Source organism: Panthera leo, chromosome D1, assembly GCF_018350215.1.
Source record: "Panthera leo isolate Ple1 chromosome D1, P.leo_Ple1_pat1.1, whole genome shotgun sequence".
Taxonomy (NCBI): Eukaryota; Metazoa; Chordata; class Mammalia; order Carnivora; family Felidae; genus Panthera; species Panthera leo.
In genome coordinates this window covers 101,728,624-101,739,348 of record NC_056688.1, presented here as the reverse complement: position 1 = coordinate 101,739,348, position 10,725 = coordinate 101,728,624, and positions in this window count along the sequence as shown.

Sequence of the window (10,725 nt, the reverse complement as noted above, 5' to 3'; positions counted from 1 at the left end):
TAAATTGATACTATTATCTTCATTTTATAGGAGGGGAAACGAAATCACAGAGAAGTTAAGCAACTTGCCCAAGGTCACACGGTTGGGGGTAGTGGAGGCAGAACTTGAACCCAGGAGTCTATCTTTGTAGCCAAGTGCAGCTTAGGCCCTGGCCCAAAGAAGGCATCCCACTGCTCTGCCAGGACAAATGTCTTTGGGATTCCTCCTTCATCCTCATGTTCTTTTTCTGTTTTACCTCTGGGAGGTGGTGTTTGTTTGTTTTCATGGTCCTTGGCTAAGAACCCACCAGAGGAGGCGTGGCCCCTGTTTTAGGGGGTTCTGCACCAACCTTTCTGCAGGCTCGGCCTACAGGCAGATGGCTCCTGAGAAGAATCCCAGGAGATAGTATAGAACCAGGGGAACCAGCACCCAAGGAATTCTCCTGCTCTACTTTTTATTCATTTACTTTCTATTTATTTATTTATAAAATTTTCAAATGCATAAGGGACTACTATAATGAACCTTCATGTAACAATCGTTCGTCCTCCAAAATTATTTTTTAAGTTTGTTTATTTTGAGAGAGGGAGACAGAGGGAGTGAGGGAGACAGAGGGAGTGAGGGAGAGAGAGAGAGAGAGAGAGGAGAAGAGAGAGAGGGACACACAGAATCTGAAGCAGGCTCCAGACTCTGAGCTGTCAGTACACAGCCTGATGTAAGGCTTAAACTCATGAGCCGTGAGATCATGACCTGAGCCAAAGTTGGACGCTTAACTGACTGAGCCACCCAGGCACCCCATGCTCTCACCGATTGTTAATGGAAAACTGAAGTGTTACTTCAACCTAGAAAGAATCTGACAGTATCTTTTTAAAACAAAGAAAATATCTTTAGTTCAGAATTTCAGACTTGCAAATTGATCTATGGAAATAAAAGTTCCAGTCTAATACGCCATATAGTTAAAGATATTTATTGCAGCGTTGTTTAGGAAGACCGAGAAAGTGAATATTTCTCAATAGGGCTGTATTGTCGTAATTCCAAAATCTGTATCTATGGCTACATAACAAATTTCTACAAATTTAAGGGCTTAAGAACACAATTATTTTATTACACTTTTAGGGGTCAGAAACGTGGACACTGCTTAACTGTATCCTCTGAGATGCTACAATAAGGGTGTCAACCGGGACTGGGAACTCATCTGGAGACTCAGCTAGGGATGGATCACATCTAAGCTCCCCAGTGTTATTGGCAGATGTCATCTCCTTGCAGTAGTAAGACTGAGATTCCTGCCTTCCTCTTGGCCATCAGCCAGAGGTTGCTTCCAGCTTTTAAAGGCTATCCACAGTCTTTTCTGTGTGGCCTTCTCCACAATTCCTCTCATAACATGGCAGTGACTTCTTCAAAGCCAAGAAGCCATATACAGTTAATCAGTATATATAACATATTACATATACCATATGAAACAACATATATTTTTATGCCCAAATCACACTGCTACTTTAAGAGTCAGTCTCTCCCTGAAGTTTTACCAGTTTAGCACATGTTTACTGCCAACTTCTACCCCTGGAGGTAATTCCTTTTTCCACTGAATACCCACAGGGCTTTCTTTGTAGCAATAAATATTTTATACTATTTACCACTTCCTATCTAAATTATTTACTTACCTCTAAGATGCTCACTATCTTTTATAAGGTAGCTAAACTACATTGCATTTCTATGACCTTTCAACATCTGATATAGAGCCTCAGACACAGTAGGTATTCTATAAATATTAATGAATACATGGTGATAAAATATAATAATATGGACAGCTTTCTAACTGGAATACATGATCTCATTGACCTTTAACAAAATAATCCCCATTTTCAAATTATGAAAAACCAGTAATATCTATTTTCATGTTATGTGACTCAGAGAAGTTTTGAATAGGTTTATTCAAGCCACGTAACTAAGTGATGGAACCGGGGTTTTAATTTCAATTCCAGAGACTGCCCTCTTAGTTTAGATGTACACACATTTCATATTAAGCAGCCTGGACTATGAGAAGAGGAACAAAGTCCATGCAAATACCCTAAAACAGCTAGTGGGTGAAAACTTATGAACCTCATGGACTCTCAAGAGATCATTTGGGGTCATTAGCTGTTTTAAACAATCTTTTCACCAGTTCATAATGTTCTTCCATAAGCCCCAGCATGACCATCTTGGGTAAGTGGCTTCAGTTGCTGAAAAGCAGGGGGTCCATCCCTTAGGAGGAGTCCCCACTTTGACTCAACCCTGAAGGTTAAGAAATTCAAATTATAAATTTAAATTTTACAAGTTATATGAATTTCTTTTTTTGTTTAATTTTTTTAACATTTATTTATTATTAAGAGACAGAGCATGAACAGGGGAGGGGCAGAAAGAGAGGGAGACACAGAATCAGAAGCAGGCTCCAGGCTCTGAGCTGTCAGCACAGAGCCCAACATGGGGCTCGAACTCACAAACCGTGAGACCATGACCCGAGCCGAATTAGGATGCTTAACCGACTGAGCCACCCAGGCACTCCAATAAGTTACATGAATTTCAAAGTTACTTGAACATTCCATGTCTCAGTTTTTCTCTCTATTATAATGTTAATAAATAGTAAAATAATGTTAATAATAGTCCCTAGTAGTTCCTAAATCATAGGCTGTTGTGAGGATAGAATTAGTTCAATAGACATGAAATACCCGGTACAGTGTCTAACACGTAGTTCACACTCAGTAAACGTTAGCGATTAGATTGATCATTCATTCACTCAAAGCACATTTGTTGACAATATATGTTGTAAAAGCTATGCTAGCTGCTAGAATTGCACAAATGTATATGTCGGTCTCCTCTGTGGAGCATCTCAACACAAACAGATAAGAAGATTCTTTGAATTGCAAAATGCAATCCTAGTTACTGCAACAGAAGTTTTGAAATACTATGGGAGTCCAGAAGAGACAGACTAACATTGGAAGAAGGAAGTAAGTCTTCCCAGAGAAGGGAGCAATGCAACTGCACTTTACTTTGATAAGCCATGGAAACACAAAGGCCAAAGAGAATCAGGGAGGGATGCAAAGCAGTTGAAAAATTAAAAATAGTCATATCTTAGAAAGATCATGCCGAGTAACATTAAAAGTAAGAATGAGATTTATAACATTATACATTTTTTTGTAATACAAAGCATGCATGACAACTTCCATTTTGCAAAAATACAAAACAAACAAAACCAACCAACCAACCAAACAACCAAACAAACAAAAACACAAAATGGTCATGCAATATACTGAATGGGAGGGCACAATTTAAAAACATGTTAAAGGGAGTTAAGATGGTAGGGGAACAGGGGAACCTAAAGCTTGCCTCCTCCCTCAAACACAGCTAGATAAACATCAAATCATTCTCTACACCCAATAAATCCATCTGAGGACCGAGAGAACAAAACTGTATATCTACAAGAGGATAAACGACCGCCTTGTGGAAAGTAGTAGCTGCAGAGATTTGATTTGGAGGAGATAAGAAACGCAGGTGCTGTGGAGGGGAAGGGACATGCTTATGGAGACTACTGCAAATTATTATAAGCAGCAGAATGCAAAATCTGGTTTTAGAAGTCTGCACCATTGCTTGGTTCATGCCTTGCCAGTTTAGTAGTGCTCTGGTGGGGAAGAAGAGTAGAGACACAGGAGTGGGTCCTATGGTCTGATGATCCCCAGGAACCCATGGGGAGAAACATTTGCCCTGCTTGGAGCGCATTTGGGAGTTGTGGCATTGCCTCTCTGGGGACAGAATTGGCATCAACATGCTGCACTGTTCCGAAGCATAGGAATGGGGACAACAGCTGCATGGTTATGCACTTTCCTGGGGCAACTGAGCAAATGGCAAAAGGGCGGGGAACCTTGCCACAGAGGATCAGTGTAGGTCTGTGCTGTGCAAATCCCTAAATTTAGGTTTTGAAATCCAGCCTCATGCCTGAGATTACAAAAACAAAACCAAAACCAAAAACAAACAGGAATATTATGCTTCCTGGCAGGTGGACAGCTCAGATGTAGACAGGGTGAAGACACGAATGTGAAGAAAGCTGGGGACACAGGAGGGGTGATTGTTTTCTGTGAGGGCTTCCTGAAGAGTGGAGGGTGTGAACTCTGCTCCAGGGATGAGAGAGTTGGGCAATGCCATTCCCCTCTCCCCACAAGCATGAGCACTGACCAACCTCAGTGAGTTGAAGAGTGCCACCAAGTGGAGACAGGAGCTACTTACACCAAGCCCCAAACCCTCTACGCCCTGCAGGTGCATCTCCACTAGGGCAAGTTGGCCTGAGATTCAACACAACAGGGCAGCATAAACCCCCAGAAGACCAGCATAGAACCCTTGCATGCACCGCATATACTGATCATCGAGTGTCAAAAGCTTGAGCCCAACAGAAAATAGGATCTAGCTTCCATTTTCATTTTTTTTAATTCTTTTATTATTTATTTTTATTTTTTATCTAGCTTCTAGGGATGCAACAAAGCCATTCCCAAGAGGGAAGTGTACTTCAATATAGGCCTACATCAAGAATCAAGAAAAGTCTCAAATACACAACCACACCTTATACCTAAAAGAGCTAAAATAGGAACAGTGAAGGCAGCAGAAGGGAAATAATTAAGATTAGAGCATAAATAGAGGATATACAAACAAACAAACAAACAAAAACTGTAGAAGAGATCAATGAAAGCAAGATCCGGTTCTTTGAAAGAATTAATACAATTGATAGACCCCCCCATCCATACTTATCAAAAAGAAAAAAGAAAGGACCCAAATTAAAAAAAAAATCACAAATGAAAGAGGAGAGATCACAACCAACACTGCAGAAAAACAATTATAAGAGAATACTATGAAAAAATTGTATTTCAACAAACTGGGCAATCTTGAAGAAATGGAAAAGTTCCCAGAAACATACAAACAATCAAAACTGAAACAGGAAGAAATATAAAATTTGATCAGACCTCTAATCAGCAAAGAAATTGAATCAGTAATCAAGAATCTGTCAAAAACACAAGGCCAGGGCCAGACGCCTTCCCAGGATTTGCTACCAGACTTTTAAAGAAGAGTTAATAACTAATTTTCTCAAATTGTTCCAAAAAAAAAAAAAAAAGAAATTAAAGGAAAACTTCCAAATTCTTAAAAGAATTGTCACTACGATCAAGTGGGGGTTATTCCTCGGCTATAGGGCTGGTTCAATATTTACAAATCAATCAGTGTCATGTGCCACATTAATAAAAGAAAGAATAAGAGCCATACGATCCTGTCAATAGATACAGAAAAAGCATTTGACAAAATACAGCATCTGTTCTTGATAAAAACCCTCAACAAAGTAGGGACAGAAGAAACATACCTCACCATCATAAAGGCCATATATGAAAGGCCCACAGCGAATAGCATCCTCAATGGGAAAAAAATGAAAATCTTTTCCCCTATGGTCAGGAACAAGACAGGGATGTCTACTCCCACTATTACTATTTAACACAGCACTGGAAGTCTTAGCCTAATCAATCAGACAACAAAAAGAAATAAAACACATCCAAATTGACAAAGAAGAAGTCAAACTTTCATTATTTGCAGACAACATGACACTTTATGTAGAAAACCCAAAAGACCACCAAAAAATTTCTAGAACTAATACATGAATTAAGCAAAGTTGCAGGATATAAAATCAACATTTAGAAATTGGTTCCATTGCTATCCACCAATAATGAAGAAGCAGAAAAAGAAATCAATGAATTAACCCAATTTACAATTGCACCAAAACAGTAAGATACTTAAAAATAAACCTAACCAAAGAGGTAAAAGATATGTAGTCTGAAAACTATAGAACACTTATAAAAGAAACCGATGAGGATGTGAAGAAATGGGAAAAAAATTCCATGCTCACAAATTGGAAGAACAAACATTGCTAAAATATCTAGGGTACCCAAAGTAATCTACACATTTAATGCAATCCCTATCAAAATACCAGCAGCATTTTGTGCAGAGCTAGAAGAAACAATTCTAAAATTTTTATGGAACCACAAAAGACCCCGAATAGCCAAAGCAATCCTGAAAAAGAAAAGCAAAGCTGGAGTCATCACAATTCTGGACTTCAATCTGTATTACAAAGCTGTAGTCATGAGGACAGTATGGTACTGGCACAAAAACAGACACATACATCAATGGAACAGAATAGAAAATCCATAAATGGACCTATAACTATATAGTCAACCAATCTTTGACAAAGCAGGAAAGAAATGGAATGGAAAAAGCCAGCCTCTTCAACAAATGATGTTGGGAAAACTGGATAGTGACATGCAAAAGAATGGAACTGGACCACTTTCTTACACCATACACAAAACTAAATTCAAAATGGATGAAAGACCTAGATGTAAGATAGGACCATCAAAATCCTAGAGAACAGAGGTAGCAACCACTCTGACCTTGACCAGAGCAACTTCTACTAGACATATGACTGAAGGCAAGGGAAACAAAGGCAAAAATGAACTATTGGGACTTAAGCAAGATAAAAAGCTTCTGCACGGCGAAGGAAACAATCAACAAAACCAAAAGGCGGCCTATGGAATGGGAGAAGATATTTGCAAATGACATACTTAATAAAAGGTTAATATCCAAAATGTATAAAGAACTTAGCAAATTCAACACCCAAGAAACAAACAATCCAGTGAAGAAAGGGGCAGAAGGCGTGAATAGACACTTTTCCAAAGGAGACATCCAGATGGCTACAGGACACATGAAAATATGCTCAGTATCATCCATCGTCATGGAACTGCAAATCAAATCCATGATGAGATACAGCCTCACATCTGTCAGAATGGCTAATATGAACAACACAAGAAACAACCAGGGTTGGCAGAGACACGGAGAAAGGGGAACTCTCTTGCACTGTTGGTGGGAATGCAAAGTGGTATAGCCACTCTAGAAAACAGGGCGGAGGTTCCTCAAAACATTAAAAATAGAACTACCTTATGATCCAGCAATTGTACTACTAGGTATTTATCCAAAGGATACTAAAATACAGATTCAAAGGAGCACCTGCATCCTGATGTTTATAGCTTTATTATCAACTAAAGCCAAACTATGGAGAGAGCTCAAATATCCATTAACTAATGAGTGGATAAAGAAGAAGGGGTATATATATACAATGGAATATTACTCGGCCATCAACAGGGATGCAATCTTGCAGTTTGCAATAACATGGATGGAGCTAGAGAGTATAATACTCAGCAAAATAAGTCAGTCAGAGAAAGACAGCACATAATTTCATTCATGTGTGGAATTTAAGAAAAAAACACACAGATGAACATTAGAGAGGGAAAAAGAGACAGGGAAACAAACCTTAAAAGCCTCTTAATGATAGAGAACAAACTGAGGTTTGCTGGAAGGAGTTGGCTAGGGGATGGGCTAGATGGGTGATAGAAATTAAGGGGGGGGGCTTATAATAATGAGCCCTTTGTGTTGTATGTAAGTGATGAATCATTGAATTCTACTCCGGAAACCAATATTGCACTGTACGTTAACTAACTAGAATTTAAACAAAAATTTGAAAAGAAATGTTCCATAGTATAAGGCAATTTTGTATTTTAGTTAAGTGGTCCTAAAACAAACAAACAAAAATTAATGCTCTTTAAAAAAAAGCATGCATAAAATTTAAAGAGACAGAAAACACATCATGAACACCCAATGGTGATTTTGCATCATCAGCGAGGGGTGGGGTTGGGGGAGCAAAGACCAAACAAAATATGCAGAAATTTGCCAGCGAACATTGCATCTGAAATTCTGGAAGGGTCAGATCACTGTTGGTAAAAAAAAAAAAAAAAAAAAAAAAAAAAAAAAAAAAAAAAGGCATCACGTTATTTGATATGAATTCTCAAAGGTAAAGTTATGAGCAGTGTGCACACGTGCACAACACGCACGGACACACAAGTTTAAATGTCCGAATGGGACGTCAGGAAAACAGGAGCTTCAAGCCTGAACTAGCCTACCTGGCCCACTTACGCAATTATAAACTGGTGCCCCTTCCCCTGGACAAACTCAGTAGTAACAAAGCACACAGATCACAGCAAGCAGAGTGGAAGCTGGATGTCGGCACCACGAATGCCCTCAAGCAGGGCACTCTTGCTCAGGATGCAGCTACACAACCCTACTAGAAGGTCCTGCAGATCAAGCCTCCAGAAAAATCCTGAGCAGCCCTAACCCACACACACCACGGAGAAGCAAAGGCACAGAAGGTACAGATAGTCAGAGCGCCCCCTTCTGGCATATCCAGGAGCACTGAGCCTCAGAGGGGGAAAGTTGCCAATATCAGCCTCCCAAGTCAGAGCATTTCCTGCACTTGGGAAAGACTGTCTCTTGCAATGGGAGATAACATCCCATCATCTTCAAATGGAATGTCTACGGTGCTGCTCTAGGAATTCCCATGACTTTTTAACTTCAAATCATTTTCCCCCTGGCCAAGACAATGTAACCCATACTCTGCCTTTCTTCCTCTGGCCTAGGATCTTTATGGAGAAGCTACACCCACATTCTAAACTGGAAAGCATGGGTGGATGTTAACATGTGGCAAAGGGAGAAGAGGTAATGGGAAGAAATGGAAGATGAGATATGGAGGGATTAAAGGAATAAGCAGCCTGAAGTGGTAAAGAACAAATCCTAATCAAAGTGGTTTCTTAATACAAAAGATTAAAAATCTGAAAAGGACTTTTACATCCATTTACATCATAAGTTAATGGGATATTCACAACAGTCCTGAAGAATCAATATTAAAATCATGAGTAGTGCTGGAGGAGGAAGAAGGGACATCACGAAGGGCGGGATTGGAGGGATCAAATCTCAAGGTCGAGAGACCATGGCTGGCTCCTTACCAGAGGAGAAAGCATTTTTAACCGTAGAAGGACATAGCAGGCAATCAGACATTGCTAATAGGGTTGTAGACTTTGCAGACAAATGGATCTGGATTCCAGCCAGCTAGAGATTTGGAAAGTCCATAGTCATTCTGAGCTAATTTTCTTATTTGCAAAAGGGGATATAATAATACCCACATCATAGGGATACTTGGAGGGATAAATGTTTACAAAGTGCCTATAACCATTCAATAAATAGAAGCTACTATTCATTCATGTACTCAATTAATATTACTGAATGCTTTTTTGAGTCCATCACTGATCCAAGCCCAGGGTATAATGTTTGGCAAGAGACAGACACGGTAATTGTCCTCATGAAACATACAGTCTGTGGGGTACACAGGCAACAGTAGAATAATTGCCAAAATAGGTATTAATCATAAATTATTCTAAGTCACTCTATCCTACCACTTTTTCACTATGTCTCATGTCTCATGTCCTTCCTTCTTTAGCTTACCTTCCATGGTCAATCACCATTGCAATCCTCTGGAACACACTTTCAACACCTTTGACCCTCTCTTGCTTTGTCATATTCACTTGGTTAAAGCATAGCTCTAATCCGACCCGCTGGACCCTCTGCACTGTCACCCATTCAACTGACAGAAACACAGGCTACCATGTTGGCTGGTCCCACTCTATCCTCTCACCGTCCCAAAGCCCCTGCTGCTATCTGGCAACCACACTGCGTGTCCTCAGTCCATCCGCTCTCTTAGCCAACTGTTTCATCCCATCTCTTCTCTCCTCCAACCTCTAACATGACGGCCCCATCCTTCCTCATAGCTAGAGAATCTGGTTATGTCACAGAGAAAATCAAAAAGAACTTCTGCAATTTTTCTTGACCAAATCTTACCCGCCTGCCTGATTCTCTGTCCATCTACTCCTACCATCCCTCCCACGCTCACGCTCCTATTTAAAGCTAACCTCTCTATTTGCACACCAAATCCCATCTCTTCTTGCCTAGTCATGAACATCGTTGTTGGCATTTTCTCCTTCCTCTTTTACAGCTTCAGCTTCCCCCTTTCTCCTGGACCATTCCCATCAGCATCCAAATGTGCTGCTCTTTCTCCCAATATTAATATAACACACACACACCCAAAATCCTTACTGGTCCATCCCTTTTCTTCTCTTTACAGCAAAACTCACCGAAAGAGTTGTCTAAACTCACTGTGTCTAACTTTTTTTCTTCCCATTCCCACTTAAATCTACTCCAAACAAGTTTTTGTTACAACCGCTTTTCTCAAGATCACCAGTGACTTCATGTGACTAATTGCAATGCTCAGTCCTCAGTCCTGATCTTACCTCACCTTTCATTAGCACTTAACACAGTTGGTGATTCTCTTATACCCCAAACACTTTCTTCACTTGGCCTCCAGTTGCCTGGTTTTTCTCTGACCTCCCTAGCTGTTCAACCTGCTTCACTGGTTCCTCCATATGTCCTTGACCTCTAAGTGAAAGAGAGTCCTAGGGATCAGTCCTTGAATCTCTATTTTTATCCATAGGCATTCGTGGTGGCTTTAATACCATTTAATACCATCGATGCCCATGACTTCCAAACTTATATGTCTAACCCAGATCTCTCCCCCTTTTGAGTAATTATACTCAACAATTACTCTACACCTCTACTGGAGTATCTAATGGATGTTTCAAATTTAACATAAATATTGCAAATCCCCAGATAGTCCCCCTAAAACCTGTCCCTCCTGCACCATTTCTGATCTCATTTAACAGTGGATCCATGTTTCCAGTGTCTCAGATAAAACACACTGGGGTCATCCTTAATTCTTATCTTTCCCCACATTCAATGTGTCAGAACATCCTC